Source organism: Dasypus novemcinctus, chromosome 21 (assembly GCF_030445035.2).
Source record: "Dasypus novemcinctus isolate mDasNov1 chromosome 21, mDasNov1.1.hap2, whole genome shotgun sequence".
NCBI classification, from domain to species: Eukaryota; Metazoa; Chordata; class Mammalia; order Cingulata; family Dasypodidae; genus Dasypus; species Dasypus novemcinctus.
The window spans coordinates 42,997,362-43,012,149 of record NC_080693.1 but is presented as its reverse complement, the minus strand read 5'-3'; positions in this window follow the sequence as shown (position 1 = coordinate 43,012,149).

The window sequence follows — 14,788 nt, the reverse complement described above, 5'->3', positions numbered from 1 at the left end:
GAGGGTGTTGGAGAATGGAGGGGGATGAAATGACTTCTGCAGGATCCTCTCCCTCAGGGCTCCTGGCCTAGAGGGAAACGGGTCTCAGAAGGATTTGCACTGACTTGGTATCCCCAGAGCCGCTGAACTGTGGCCAGCAACCCCTCCCCGCCCCCTCCAGGGCCCGAATCTTTTTGGCAGGATGTTAAAATGCTCCCCACCGGGACTGGGGTACCAAACTAGTCCCAACCACCCCCACCCCTGCAGGGCCAGGCGCCAGGGATCCCCACAGTTTGTGAATGTAATCAACCTCGAGGTCTCTCGCGTCCACAGGTGCAATTAGCGTGCCCATCTGCTAATCCCTGATTAATGATGTTTACAAACACGGGACTCCACGGAGCGGCGCAGCCCCTCCCTCCCAGGGCCTGGAGGCAGCGTCTTCCCAGCCTCCCCCCTCTCAAGCCTCCTCGCCTAAACCCCTCTCCACCCCTTCCCCCGGCAGCCCCCGGCCCAACGCTCATTGTACACGTGTGGGAAGGAGATGGACAGAAAACAGGAACAAGCACTCGGTTTGGTGGTAGGACCCTGCTCTTCTTCCCAGTTCTGGAACTGGGAGGACACGTGGTAGGTGCAGAGCCCTTTCCTCTCCCCAGCACCCCCTTCCTGCTTGGACCCAGTGGGTCCCTGGCAGAGAAACATCGAGAGCACAGACTTCTGTGTCAGACTGGGCCGGGTCCAAGTTCTGGCTCTGCTTCCCACCTGCTGGAACCTCAGTGTCTCCACCTGTGAAATGGAGATAAGAAATTCCTGCTGCATAGGTTGTTTTAAGGATTAAATGATAGGATTATGAAAAGAACCTAGCACAGTGCCTGAACATAGTAGGTGCTCAGTAAATGGGAGCTTTTTATTGCAGTGATTCTAATAATGATGATAAAGAAAGGAGGAGTCAGAAGCTACAAAAATGCCCAAGGACTTTTCCTTCTCCCCTCGCCCCGGTCTCTGGGGAGAAGGGCAGGTCCCAGCTCATTACTGGTGGGGGCTGGGGTGGAGGTGTCAGATTGGAATCACTCCTGGGTCTGTTCGCAGCTTCCCTGTTTCATTAACACCTCCCTGGTGGTCCTCAGCTCGTCCTGTGGGGGGTGGTGCTATGGAAAGTTCTAACTGCTTCCTACCCAGCCCTGAGCTCCGTGCTGCCCCTCCCAGGCCTGCGCTCCCCAGGCACATAGAGGGGCTGGTGAGGGCCAGGGGGCTACTGACCAGGAGGGGCTGCTGCCGGGGCCGAGCACCTGGGGATTGCATCACAACCCGGCCACTTTTCCTTCCTTTCCAGTCTGGGAGACTCGGTGTGAACATGGCACAGTGCTGGGTTCTAATCTCGACCCGCTCTCCCCAGCTGGATGACCTGGTGGATTCCCCGGCAGGACATTCTGGTGCTTCTCTGTAAAACGGGGGCTACTGTGCCTTACAAGGGAGTAGCACGGCATCTGGTGAATCGGAGGCTCTCAGTAACTGGCAGCCGTTGTTATTTTTACACGCAAAAGAGCAGCTCCAGAGAGGGCAGAATCTTGTTTAGCCAACTGGGGTGGATGGAAGGGGGTGGGCAGAGATCCATAGGCCACTAGCGTTTTCAGAGAGGTGGAAAGGGGCGTGAGCTCTGCCCCCAGTTCATTGTCTCAATTTCTTTCCCAGATTGGGACCGGGAGTGGGGGCTGGTCAGGGCCAGGAGAGTATACCTCCAGCTCTGCAAAGGCTGTTTCTAAACAAGGTGCCTCGACCTCACTCCCAGGATTCTTGTGTCAATGCTTGTCCTTGCCACTGGCCCATGCCCTCTCTGTCCCAGTATGCCATTCCAGGGGACGCCCCTCACCAGCTGCGGGGGCAAGGGAGGCGGGGCTGCGCCTGGGCCGCCCCCACCGCACCAGCTGGCTGGACTTGGCCCCTTCCGCTTCCCCCTTGCACCTCCGCAGCCCCCCTCCTCAGCAGCGTTTTCTTTGAGGTTTGGGGGGGTCAAAAGGGAGATTCCATGAAAAGTAGTACCTTTCATGGTCTATCTGCAATCTCAAAAAAAATTCCATGGGCTGAACCTTTCCTTTAGGTAGAAGAAATCAAGAAGTCAGTGAGCAAGGGAGGCAGCTTGACAGGGGAGCAGGTCCCCTTCTTGACGTAGCCCTACAGCCCCCTGCCCCCTACCGCTGACCGTGGCCCCTGCCCCACCCCTGCAGGCCTCTTTAAGAGCCTCCCCCGCTCTAAGACACCCCCTCCCCCAGACTTTCCTCCCTGAAATTAGCCTTATTCATTTTTCCTATCCCCAGCTCCCAGCACAGGGCCAGGCACATGCTGAGTGCTTAGTATGCATTGAACGAACAAGCAACTGAGTGCCGAGGGCGGAGGCTCGTCCCTCGTGTCCCCTTCTCTGGGTTGGAGGGTAAACCCCTCACCACCTTTTCGGTCAACCCTGACCTTCTGCTTCCAGACAGCTTCAGAGGAGGCAAGTCACAAAGTCTCTCCCCAGCCACAGGGAAATTCCAGCTGGATTATTTGCTGCTCTAGACTCTCTGAAACGGGCGATGACTGAGCGTGGGGGTAGCTCTGTAGCTTCTCTCGGACCCTCAGCTCTGCCGAGCCCAGCCTTGGCCTACGTGGTCCCCGCGGTGAGGGCAGCAGCCGTGGGTCAGGCACTGGGCGAGGGGCTGGCCCTTGTTTAAATCAGATGCACACGCTCACGCCCGCCGTACTTCAGGGGGTGTAGGGTCTGGGCGATGTGTGCTTGGAGCAGGAGGAACAGCAGTGGGATGCGACGACGGCACTGACATTTATACGTCCCTGCCGTGTGCTCATCTCATTGGATCCTTACAACGATGCTTTGGGGAAGGTGCTATTATTCCTTCTGGTTTATAGAGGGAAACGGAGGCTTGGAGTTGTTAAGTAATTCGCCCAGGACCCTGCTGTGGCAATCACAAGGTTCGGGAGGGAGGAGAGTGAGGGTGGGAGCTGGGGTTTGGGTAGAGACAGCCTCCAGCCTGAGGACCAGCTGGGAGCCCCAGTGCTGAGGCCAAGCCCTCACCCCCACGACGCAGCCTTCCCTGCTGCAGCACCTCCCTGCGCGAACCGCCCCCACCCTGGCTTTGCAGCACCATCTTTTTTTTTTTTTCTATTTTCTTAAACTTTATTTTGTACATTTAATAATTGAAAATATAAACAATTAAGAACTAAAAAGAAAACACTGTTGAATAAAAACATACATGGAAGCAGATGTGGCTCAGCGGATAGAGCGTCCGTCTACCACATGGGAGGTCCAGGTTCAAACCCCGGGCCTCCTTGACCCGTGTGCAATTGGCCCACATGCAGTGCTGATGCGCGCAAGGAGTGCCGTGCCACATGCAAGGGTGTCCCCCGTGTAGGGGAGCCCCACGCGCAAGGAGTGCGCCCCATAAGGAGAGACGCCCAGCGTGAAAAAAGTGCAGCCTGCCAAGGAGTGGCACCACATACACAGAGAGCTGATGCAACAAGATGATGCCACAAAAAGAGACACAGATTCCTGGTGCTGCTGACAAGAATACAAGTGGACACAGAAGAACACACAGCAAATGGACACAGAGAGAGACAACTGGGGGGTGGAGGGGGAGGCGAGAGAAATAAAAAATAAATCTTAAAAAAAAAACCATACATTTCTCAATTAAATGTACTGGATACATATAAATTTTTTTTGATCATACAATATGTTACACAATGTATTTGGTTCATAGTAATGGAATCACACAGTATTTGTCCTGTTTGCAGCACCATCTTGACAGAGGCCAAGTTCTAAGCAGGCCACCCCAGTGAGGGGTTGGGGTGCTTTGCCCAGCTTCCCACTCTGCTGAGAAGGCCCCTCCCATGCTGGGAGGGTCCTGGCCACCCGCCAGGAGTGAAAGCTTAGGGCTGCAAAGAGCCTCGGCTTCGGGAGACGCCCAGACCTGGGTTCCAGTCCTGCTTCTGCTCCCAAATCCTAAGTCCCAGGCCTTGGGCAAGTTTCTGAGGCTCTGAGCTTTCGTTGTAAAACGGTGCCGACAACTGCTCTCTGTCAGAGTCGTGCCGGGGCTGCAGAGAAGACTCTCCCGGCACACAGTAGGCCCTCAACTACTCTTTTGTGCCTCCCTCCTTGCCTTTCCTATCTGGGGCTGGTTTCTCTCTGCCCCCATCTCCAGCTCTGTTTCCTGCTGCCCCCCGCGGCCGGCGCTCAGGAGCTGTGCCTGCACATCTCTCCTCACCCTGCCCGACCCTCTCTTCACCTTCCCCCTGGTTCCTGATACCCCGGGGGAGGGGGCGGGGGCAGATCGATGACAGCGGCTGGTGATCGATCAGGGCAGGCGTTCAGGCGCGGCTGCCAGCGGCTGGTATTAACGGGTGGGACGGTGCCCGGGCCCTAGTGGAGCGAAAGCCAGGGGCCTGGCCTGCCGCAGCCTAGGGGAGGGGGTCCTTAAAGCTGCAGACCCCTACAGGATGGATGCGGGGTGGGGGGGTACGCAGAGGGCCTCCGAGGCCAGAGAGACGCTGAGCTCATGCCGTCATTCAACAAAAACGCACTGATGTGCCAGGGGGATGTAGCAGTGAGCACGTCGGCAAAGACCCCTGCCCTTGTGGAGCTTATATTCAAGTAGGAGGAGATGGGCTCTAAACCAAACAAAGAAGTAAAATTATATAGTATGTCATGCAAAAAATAGCGCAGGGAAGAAACGGAGGTGGCTTACGCAATTAGGCGCCTCCCTCCCACATCAGAGTTCCTGGGTTCAGTTCCCGATGCCTCCTAAAGAAAGAGGATGAACAGACACAGCAAGTACAAACAAGGAGGGGGTGGGGAGAGATAAATTAAATGTATATATATATATATATTTATATAAGGGAGCAGATGTGGCTCAGGCAGTTGGGCACTTCCCTCCCATGTGGGAGGTCCTGGGTTCAGTTCCCGGTGCCTCCTGGAGAAGGTGAGCAAACAATGAGCCGACAGATGGGGGGGTGGATAAATAAAATAAAAGTAAATAAATAAATCTTTTTAAAAAGTTTTTAAAAATAGAGCAGGGAAGGGAGGCAGGAGCACTGTGGGGTCGGAGGCATGGCCCATCTTAAATCTGGCAGTTAGAAGAGGCCGCATTGAAAAGGTGACCTTTAAACAAAGACCTGAGGAAGGTGAAGCGGGCGATGTGGCTCTCTGGGGGAAGAGCATTCCAGCTGGGGAGCAGCAAATTCCGAGACCCTCCAGTGGGGGCATGCTTGGTGCACTTCAGCTCAGCTAGGAGGCCAGCAAGGAGAGGGGGAGGAGGTGAGTCAGAAAGGAAGGGGGGAGCAGGCACGGCTGTGAATGGATGGTCAGCCCGGGATGACGGCTGCCCTGGTCCCAACTGAGCAGCCTCCACAGGGGGAAGCTTCCAGAACATGGTTCCATGCTCTGACCGCTCGTAGAGTATCATAACCACGGTGACATTCGCCTGCTTCGTCGATGAGATGATGCTCACGCCAGCTATCTGAGCTGCTCTCACTGCCCTGTCGTAGAGATGGGAAGACTGAGGCGCAGGGACATTTGGCAACTTGCCCAAGTTCATACAGTTAGGAACAAGCAGAGCTGGGAAGCAAATCCCAGTCTGCTTAACTCCAAAATCATTGCTTCTAATTACTCCCCTCTACTGTTAGCAGTTCTGCTGACACAAAGGTGGGTGGTAGGAGGAGGATGGGAGCAGTTGAGGAAATAAGGAAGCATTGACATGTATACAGGAGAATGGAAGCCCCCAGGTGGTGCGGCTGGAAGTGGGCAGCGAGCATGGTAGTTAAATTACAGGCAGGCTGTCGTGCGGCAGAGAGGTGACTCAGAGGGCAGGATTGGGACTAGTCAGTTTGCAGGCTCAGCCCAACAGGATTCCAGAGGTTGGAGAGCATACCTTTTAGGTAGTGAGCTCCCTGCCACTGGAGATGTACAAGTACCAGGCGACCACTCGGGCAGGATGCTGCACAGGGGCAGAGGCTGACACAGTTGATGGTGATGGTGTCTGGGATCCCTTCCATGATTCTTCAAGGAAGGAGGGAGCTGAAAGCCTTGGCGAGTGGGGTAGGGTGGGCGGGAAGGCAACAGCTGGGGAGAGCCTGCTCTGTGCCTGGGCAAGCCTTGTGCTTTAGGGTCTCGTGGAGGAGACTCCCCTGAGTTCTCATCACCCCAGAGCTTGAGCCCAAGCCCTGGCCCCACCCACCCAGGGATTTTAGAGACCTGGGCTGGAAGAGGGGAAGAGAAGATGAAGATTTGGGCTCCCTTTTTCCATCTGGGTGCTGCCTGCAGATGGAGGAAGGGCAGAAGAGCCTGGCAGGCCTGGGGTTACGTTCTGCCTCAGCCACTCACTGGCTGTGTGGCTTTGAGTAAAGATTTTTAGCTTCTCGGATCCTCATTTTTGGCATCTGAGCAAGGGCCTGAAATCCCTCCTGCAGGGTTTTCTGCTGCAGAGATCAGAATCAAGCCCCTGACAAGTGCCTCCCACTGACTCCCCCGAGCGGGTGGCACGCCCCGTGCCCCTGGGTGGTCCCTTCCCATTACCCTTCGCCCCTGCCCAGCCCCCTGACCTGGGGGACCTCAGCCGCTCACCTCTTTCTGAGGGCAGGAGATCCAGACTCTGGGTCCAGGATCCAGACTGCCCTCGGTAGACACCCAGGTGGGCCCAGGCCCCCCTCTGGGCCTGGCGGGTGGCACCAGTGGCTTCCTGGCATCCTGTCTGCTGGTCCTTCTGTCTGCCGCCTGTCCTGTGACCGCAGACCCTGAGCTTCCTCCCTCCCCGGGGCCAGGGTCCTTCCTGGCCCTGTACCCCAAGCCCCAGCTCATCTCCTTGCATGTTGCACCCAGAGATCCCTACATAACTCCCAGCCCAGCCCACCGTGGAGAAAAATCAAATCTCATTAAAGGCCATTGATTTTCTTCCAAAGTTGTTGGAAATAGACTTTGAGGTTCCAGGGTATTACTGCCAGTTCCACCTTCAGCCCTTCTATTCCTACCATAGCTTTACCAGGGAAACAGAGGGGTGCTTGGGGTGGCAGGTGGTGTGGAGGGCGACGGGGCCCTGGGGAACCATCTGTCCCTCCCAGGAGCTGGAGCCCCCCAGCCTGCATGACAAGACCCTGATAGGCCGCTGCTTTCCAAGGAGTGAGTATTTTTCTATCTGGCTGCCCCGTTTTCCTGCAGGACTTGGGCAGAGAGGCGTGTGTGGTTTTGTGAGTCGGTGTGTGTTTACATGTGTCTGTGGTTCTCTGTGCATGTCTTTGTGTGCAGCTCTATGTGTGTCTGTCTGTCTGTGGTGTGTCTCTGTGTGTATCCACCTCTAGTTGTGTGTAAGTCTAAGTGTGTGTGTGCATCTGCGTGAAGGCAGGAAGGCGACTTACTTTGCAGTTGAACTCTGGACCCTCTGCTGCCCCCATCACAGCCAGCCAAGATATGGTGCTTTCCCCAGGAGCCAAGGGCGCTGACCCCTGTGTCCCTCCCACCCAGCCCTGCCCAAAGTCATCTTGGAATGGGACATCCTGCCGACTTTGCTGGGGTGTTGGATTTGGGGATTGCTTGTGGAAAACATTCCAAAACTGATGGGGAGGGGGGGCGGATTCCTTCCCTGCTCCTAGTCTGAAATAAAGTGTCCCACGTCCCATGCACAGTGTTGAGAGGTTAATGGACACAAGCCGACCTCGTGAGCCTGAAGGGGTGCCCTGGGGGCGGGTATTGTGTGGGGGCCTTCGTGTCTGCCTGGGTCATGTTCTTAGGGTGTCGCCAAACATCAAGGTCAGCCATGATGGGGAAAAGGCACCAGCAGGGGCCCTTTGGCCTTCGTGAGGCAGGGGGGCTTTGCCACTTGCCCCACCCGCCAAGGCGGGGGGTCAGAGCCACTCTGGACTGGCCGGCTGGGCCCGGGACACGGCCGAGGTGCCCCAAGCACTGTGGATCGGCCTTGATGGGACCCCCTACAAGTTTGGGGGTGGAGGTGCCTCCAGGAACCTCACCCACCGCCTCCTGCCCCGTCCCTGCAGGCGTGTCATGTCAGCTCACACGTGTGTGTGCGTGTTCTCCCCGTGGCCTCTGCCAGGGAGCTGGAAGCGGCTCTCCGGGTTCCAGAGACAGGTCAGATTTATGGCGCTGGGAGAAATATTTAGGCCTGCGACAGTTTGGTTGTGTTAATTATGGAAATCTAAAGATAATCTATATTTAATGCTGAATTTTGTCAAATTTGCTAAAGAATTAGGGGAGCGTGTGCAAACAGTGACACTTCAATGAAGAACAAGGTGCAATTAAACTCTGAAATTTACAGTGGAATAATTGGAGAGCATGACAAATATAGTTATCAGCAGCAACTAATTAGGGGTCTGCTCAAGGTTCCTGGGCTTGATTAATCTCGCCTGGATGCTAATAAGTTACGTGGGGCAGATGATACCGGCTTGTCGCCTCCCTCTTTCCTTCCTCTCTCCAGAACACTTGGGGGGTGGGGGGAGACTGGTTCTGTCCATCCCTCCGTCCCGCCTGGCCTGAGGACAGAATGGGGGTGCTACAGCTCTTATGCTGAGAGTCCTCCCTGCCTCCCCCCGAGTAAGGGGGCTGGTGGACACCTTGAGCTGCCCCTGCTCAGGCAGCATTGCTGGTTGGTAAGTTCTTCTTGGTGTCTCACTAGAGGCTTGTTGGGATTGGGGAGAGAGGGTTGGAAGCTGAGTTTTAGGGTCTAGCTGGGCCTCAGTAGGCCAGATTTGTGACTTTGCTGTGGCCAAAGCTCAGTCTGACCCCCAGCTTCACTTCCCACTGCAGGCCTTGTGGGAAGGGGCATTGAGAGCCGCCCTGTGACCTGGGGAGATCCCACACTCCCTTCCCGGGCCGGCCGGGTGCCTCCCTCCCTGCCTCCCAGGCCTCAGCTAATCCTCCTCACTGGTGGCTGGTGGCTGGTGGCTGAGCCTGAGAGCTGCTGAGGGGCTACCAGTGAGCTGGAGTGCTGGGGCCCCACGGCCCACACTGGCCTGGGGCCAGGGCCAGCTGCGGAGCTGGAACCGCCCTCTCCCTCTCTCTGCTCTCACCCTGTCTTGGATTCTAACCCCAGCCTGGCCCGGATGCCTGCCGCCCTCACCCTGCCGCCCCCGCTGCCCTCGAGGAGCCCGCCCTGGGAGGGGGACTGGCCCAGGGGAGGGCGTCACCCCACAAGCACGCTTCCCCTTACCACCCACCCTGCCCTCAGAAGGGCTCCTGACTGCCAGACCCCCCACCTGGGGTCCTCCAGGGTGTAGGACCCCACCCTGAGAAGGCCCCTGCCATCTCCCGCCTTTGCTCAGTGCCATCTCGTAGGGGACAGGGACTCCAGTGGGCAGCCTCAGACGAGGCTGACGAGTCTAAAAGTGAAGTTAGGTGAATCGCTTCTCGGCTGGCATCTTCGAAGGCCAGATCTCTCAGGGCAAAACGTGTGAGTGTGAGAGGACGGCCGGGAGGGGGCTCTGGAGGGGGCGGGGACCTCTGGAATGCCCCCCCCCCCCCGGTAGTCCCTGGGCCAGACTAGTCCTCCCGCGAGGAGTGGAGTTGCTTCCTCGTAGCCTCAGTTTCTCTTCCCGCAGTCCTTGCTGTGAGACACCGGGGCCGCATCCTCACCGTGGTGGTCTCTGACATTCCTAATTATGATTTCTTCTGGGAAACGGGGATAATTAACTCAGGGCGCCTCCCCCAGGGTCGCCTGGACATTAGTGTATGGGGCTTCCTCCTCCCCCACCTTCTTCCCGGCGCCTTCTACTTTCCCCCTCCTCCTTTCAATGTGCTTGAAGACTTTTACAATCAATGTTAGGGCCAGGACAGGAAGGGGGCTGGGGGGGAGCCAGAGCCCAGAGCTTCACACCCCCCCCCCACTGTAGCAGTTTGATATTATTGATGAATTCCAAAAAGAAATATTGGATTATGTTTATAAACTGGTCCTTTCCTCTGTGCGTATCAGAGTGTATTGGATTCAGAGGTTTTACTTTTCCTTGTTTAAATAATGATTAAGGCTTTGATTGGGCCACATCACTAGGACGTTGCATCTGCATCCCCTTGGTGGGTGGGGATTCACAGAGAAACCGCGCTGCAGAGAAGGGAGGCTGGAGTTTTGAGCTGGAGCCCAGGAGGTGAACACACAGGAGAAGAACACAGAGGAATGGAGATGACTCCTTAGATACAGCAGAAGCCCCAGGGAGAGAGACAGAGCCGCTCGCCTGATAGTCTACAGGTGGCCTTGTAGAGCGAGCACAGTGCCTGAGCTCGGAGAGAAATGGAGCCCCAGGAAGAGAGGAACCCAGGAAGCCTGCACCCTGCAGACGTCGGCAGCCATCTTGCCCCAACACATGGCAACAGACTTTGGTGAGGGAAGTAACTTATGTTTTATGACCTGGTAACTGTAAGCTCCTACCCCAAATAAATACCCTTTATAAAATTCAACAGATTTCTGGTACTTTGCATCTGCACCCCTTTGGCTGACTAATGCACCCACCCCTGCCTTCAGGCACAGAGTCTGTTAGGGATTGAAGCATGTCCCCCACAAAAGGCATGTTCAGGTCCCAACCCCTGTCCTGTGGTGATTTGTAAATAGGACCTTTGAAAATGTCACTAGTTAAGGTGTGCCCAAACTGAATGAGGGTGGGCTTTAATCTGATATGGCTGAAGTCCTTATATGCAAAGGAATTGGACACGGAGGGCGAAGCCATGGGAAGCAGCTGGACCCTGGAAGTCAGTGGAACCTGGAGGAGAAAGAAGACACTGCCATGTGCTTTGTCATGTGACAGAAAAGCCAAGGACTGAGGATGGCAGGCCATCAGCTCCAGAATGCCAGTCACTGGGGAGAAAGCATGGCCTTGCCAATGCCTTGGTTTTGGACATCCCCTAGCCTCAGATCCGCGGGCCAATAAATTCTCATTGTTTAAGCCAACCCAGTGAATGGTGCTTGTTTTAGTAGCCAGGAAATTAAAACAACATTTGGTACCAGAAAGTAGGGTGCTGCTACTGCAAATACCTACAAATATGGAAACAGCTTTGGAACTGGGTAATGGGTAGAGACTGGATGAATTGTAAGGGCTCAAAAGTGAGAGAGATGTAGAGAAAGTTTGTGTCATCTTAGAGAAAATATACTTCGTCATGAACAGAAGGTTGGTAGAAAGATGGACATTAAAGGTACTTCTGGCAAGGGCTTAGAAGGAAATGATTAGGGAAATGGACTTTGGCCCAGTGGTTAGGGCGTCCGTCTACCATATGGGAGGTCCGCAGTTCAAACCCCGGGCCTCCTTGACCCGTGTGGAGCTGGCCATGCGCAGTGCTGATGCGCGCAAGGAGTGCCCTGCCACGCAAGGGTGTCCCCCGCGTGGGGGAGCCCCACGCGCAAGGAGTGCGCCCGTGAGGAAACCACACTTCCCGTGCCACTGACGACAACAGAAGCCAACAGAAGCGGACAAAGAAACAAGATGCAGCAAATAGACACCAAGAACAGACAACCAGGGGAGGGGGGGGAAATTAAATAAATAAATAAATCTAAAAAAAAAAAAAAAAAAGAAGGAAATGATGAATGTGCCCTTGGAAATTGTAAGAAAGACAATATTATAAGGTGGCAGAGAATGTGGCAAAATTGGGTTCTGATGTTGGATGGAAGGCAGAACTCGTAAGCGATGAACTTGGATATTTAGCTGAGGAGATTTCTAAGCTAAATGTGGAAGCTGCAGCTTGGTTTCTCCTTGCAGCTTATAGTGAAATGAGAGGGGAAAGAGATACACTGAGGATTGAACTCTTAAGTACAAGGAAACCAGCAGTTACTAATATGGAAAATTCTCAGCCTGTCCAGATAGTGCGCTCTGAGACTAGGAACAGAAGCAGCTCCATCGAGGCCCTCCCTGAGCTTCTGGGAAGTGAGTCACCAAAAGACAGGGCTCCATGTGGAGGTTCAACTGAACAACCCTTTGCTAAAGAGATTGTGCCTGAACTTGGATCCAGTCAGACATCTCAGAGAAAGTCAGAATTGGAAAGTCAGTTTTCCAGGAATGATCTTTGGAAAATTCTATTATCTGATAGTTTGGACCCCCTGCAACTGCGTGCAAAGCTGACAAGGTTTTTGTGAAATTTGTATGACCAGAAGCAATGCCTGAAAGGCACTGAAAACGGTGAAGTGAAAGAAGAATAACTTCAAGGACAGACCACGGAAGCCGAAGTCTGCACCAAGAGGGCAGTCAGCTCCAGGATGCTACAGTCATTGGGGAGAAAGCACCGCCTCGCTGATGCCTCAATTTTGTACTTTTCTTGGCCTCAAAACCGTAAGCCAATAAACTCCTGTTGTTTAAGCCAACCCATTGTATGGTATTTGTTTTAGCAGCCAGGAAACTAAAACAGAACCCACTCAGCTTAGGGCCTGGTGCACAAAGGTAAGAAAAGGGCTTCCTGAAGTCTCCAGCTCATCCACGAGAGCCCCCAGGTGTTGTTAATGAGTAACAATGTGCTGGGGAGAGGGCTGGTGTGGGGCTGCAGTAGCCCCCTTGCCTCCAGTATCTCCCCACTCAGACAGTATACTTAAAATGTGAGTCAGATCATGTCTACCTTCAGTGGCTCCCCATTGCCTCTAGGATCAAGTACAGACTTTTTAACCTCATGGTCAAATCTGTCCATGGTCTGCTCCAATCTGGGTCCCCGATTCCTCTTGGGACCTTTTATGTCCCTTTACACCACCTCTCAGAACAATGCCCTATTCCCCAAACACTAGGTACCCTAAAATCTCTGCCACCCCATGGCTCCCTCATCTGTCTGCTTGTTGCCTGCTCATTGTCTGCTTGTTGTGTCTGTTCATTGTGTCTGCTCACTATCTCTGCTCATTGTGTCTGCCCTATAGACTTTATTGGCACAGCGGCCACTTCCTGAATGCTTTCTTCCCACTCCCATACCCTTGTCCACCTTCCAGGAAGGCCAACTTACCACCTCCCAAAGTCTTCCTTGATGCTCCCGGTTCCCCTGCACCCCCCACTCTCTCCATCTGATTTCCTCTGGTTGACAGTAGTACCTTGTGTCTGTGTTGGATCCCCCCACCAAAGGGCAATAGATGCTGTGGACACAGGCAAAATGAAAACCAGGATTGGAAGCATCCCTTCTTTGGCTGCTTCTCAGCTGTGCTGTCCCCTGGACTTTCCGCCCGGCATCCTCACTGCTGGACTTCAGGACTGGAGGAGGATAATGGACGTGTTTTATCCCCTTCTTTGCAGAGCTGAGACATCTTTTGAGATCAGAGTGAAAATGACCAAACTAGCCTCATAACGTCTGTACACTGCAATCAAGTTTACCAGTCACCACTGACGTCCCATGTCCCCAGAGCTGGGCCAGGTTGGCCCATTTTACAGGTGGCTTTATCATCGCTGTGTCCTGCCAAGTCACAGCTGTAGGATGCATTGGAAAAACTGAGGCTCAGAGAGGGCAACTTGGCTGGGGGCAAGGTAAGGAGGAGAGTCAGGACTCGAACCCGACCTCCCTGACTTCCAGGTTAGCCTCATTTCCTCCACACCAGTTTTTCTGATCATTCAATACCCTGGCCCAATCCTTCCCTGTTATTGTCATATACCTGGCTCTGGGGCAGCTGCAAATGGTGCCTCAGCCCTCGGGTCCCAGCCTGCAAGCCCCCATGCTGGGTGTCTGGGGTCGGGCCACTAGCTGTCTGAGCCACAGCCTGCTGTAAACACTGAGGTCGTGGCCAGGCCGCTCTTCACAGGATTATTGTGGGGTGAGATGAGATGACGCTGCAGAGCCCCTTCCTGTGGACCTGGGATGTCCCCAGGGGCTCTTGGCTGCCTCTTGGGGGCTGAGGGAGACCCCCCCCCCACCGCTGGTCCAGCTCCTCCCTGGGGGAAGAAGAGTGATCTTGGGTCTCTCCTCAGGAGCCTGCAGTCCTTGCAGCTGCTGGAAGTGACCGGGCTCTGTCGCCATGGCAACGTGGGCCGGCCGCCCGCAGGGCCATTGCCCGTGCCAGCTGCCGTTGACCTCACTTAGGATGATTACCTTTCGGCAAATAAAATAATTGTGTTAATAAAGAGCCTGTTCGTCCCTCATCCCCCACCCTTCTTGGCCTTGTGTCCCATCCCCACCCTGGGGAAAGACAGGCCTCCCGCCACCCAGTTACCCCTGGCCTCTTACATAAGTTGTTGACTGAGACCCTGAGTTCTAATTTTTACCATTTCCCACCCTCGCTGTCTCGCCTTCTGCCCCCTCACCCCAATATCTTTGTTGAAGCTGCACATTGAGATAATACTATTTTTCCTGTCTTCCTTGGACATGTTTTTGAACACCAGCCTGGCCTTGCAAGCTATCTTAATAATAAATTCTGTTATGTAGAACTCTAAATGCTACTATGTGCATTACCCTTTACCAAACCCTTTGCACATGTCCTCTCTTTAATCCCTATAACCATTGTGCAAGTTAGGAGCTTCAGTACCATTTTACAGGTGATAAAACTGAGGCTCTGAAAGAGAAAATGTACATTCGGACAGCTGGAAACCAGGCCATGGGCTCTCCTAATAGGGTGTAGCCGTTTGGTCTGGGAACGTTCCGTTCAGCTACTCGCCACAGGCTGCCACAGGCCTGGGCCTCCAGAGGGGACAAGGAGGCTCAGAGCCCCGGGTGGGGAGGGAGGGACGGATCCACAGACAGCAGAGAGGCAAGAGTGTGGCTGGTGCTCTGAGAAACCGAGAGAACGATGGAGACCCGGGGCAGGCCTGGGGACGGAGCCTCTGGGAAGTGGCAACACTTTGCTGAGCGCTGCACATTTGCTCTCTCACACGATGGTCCTAACAGCCC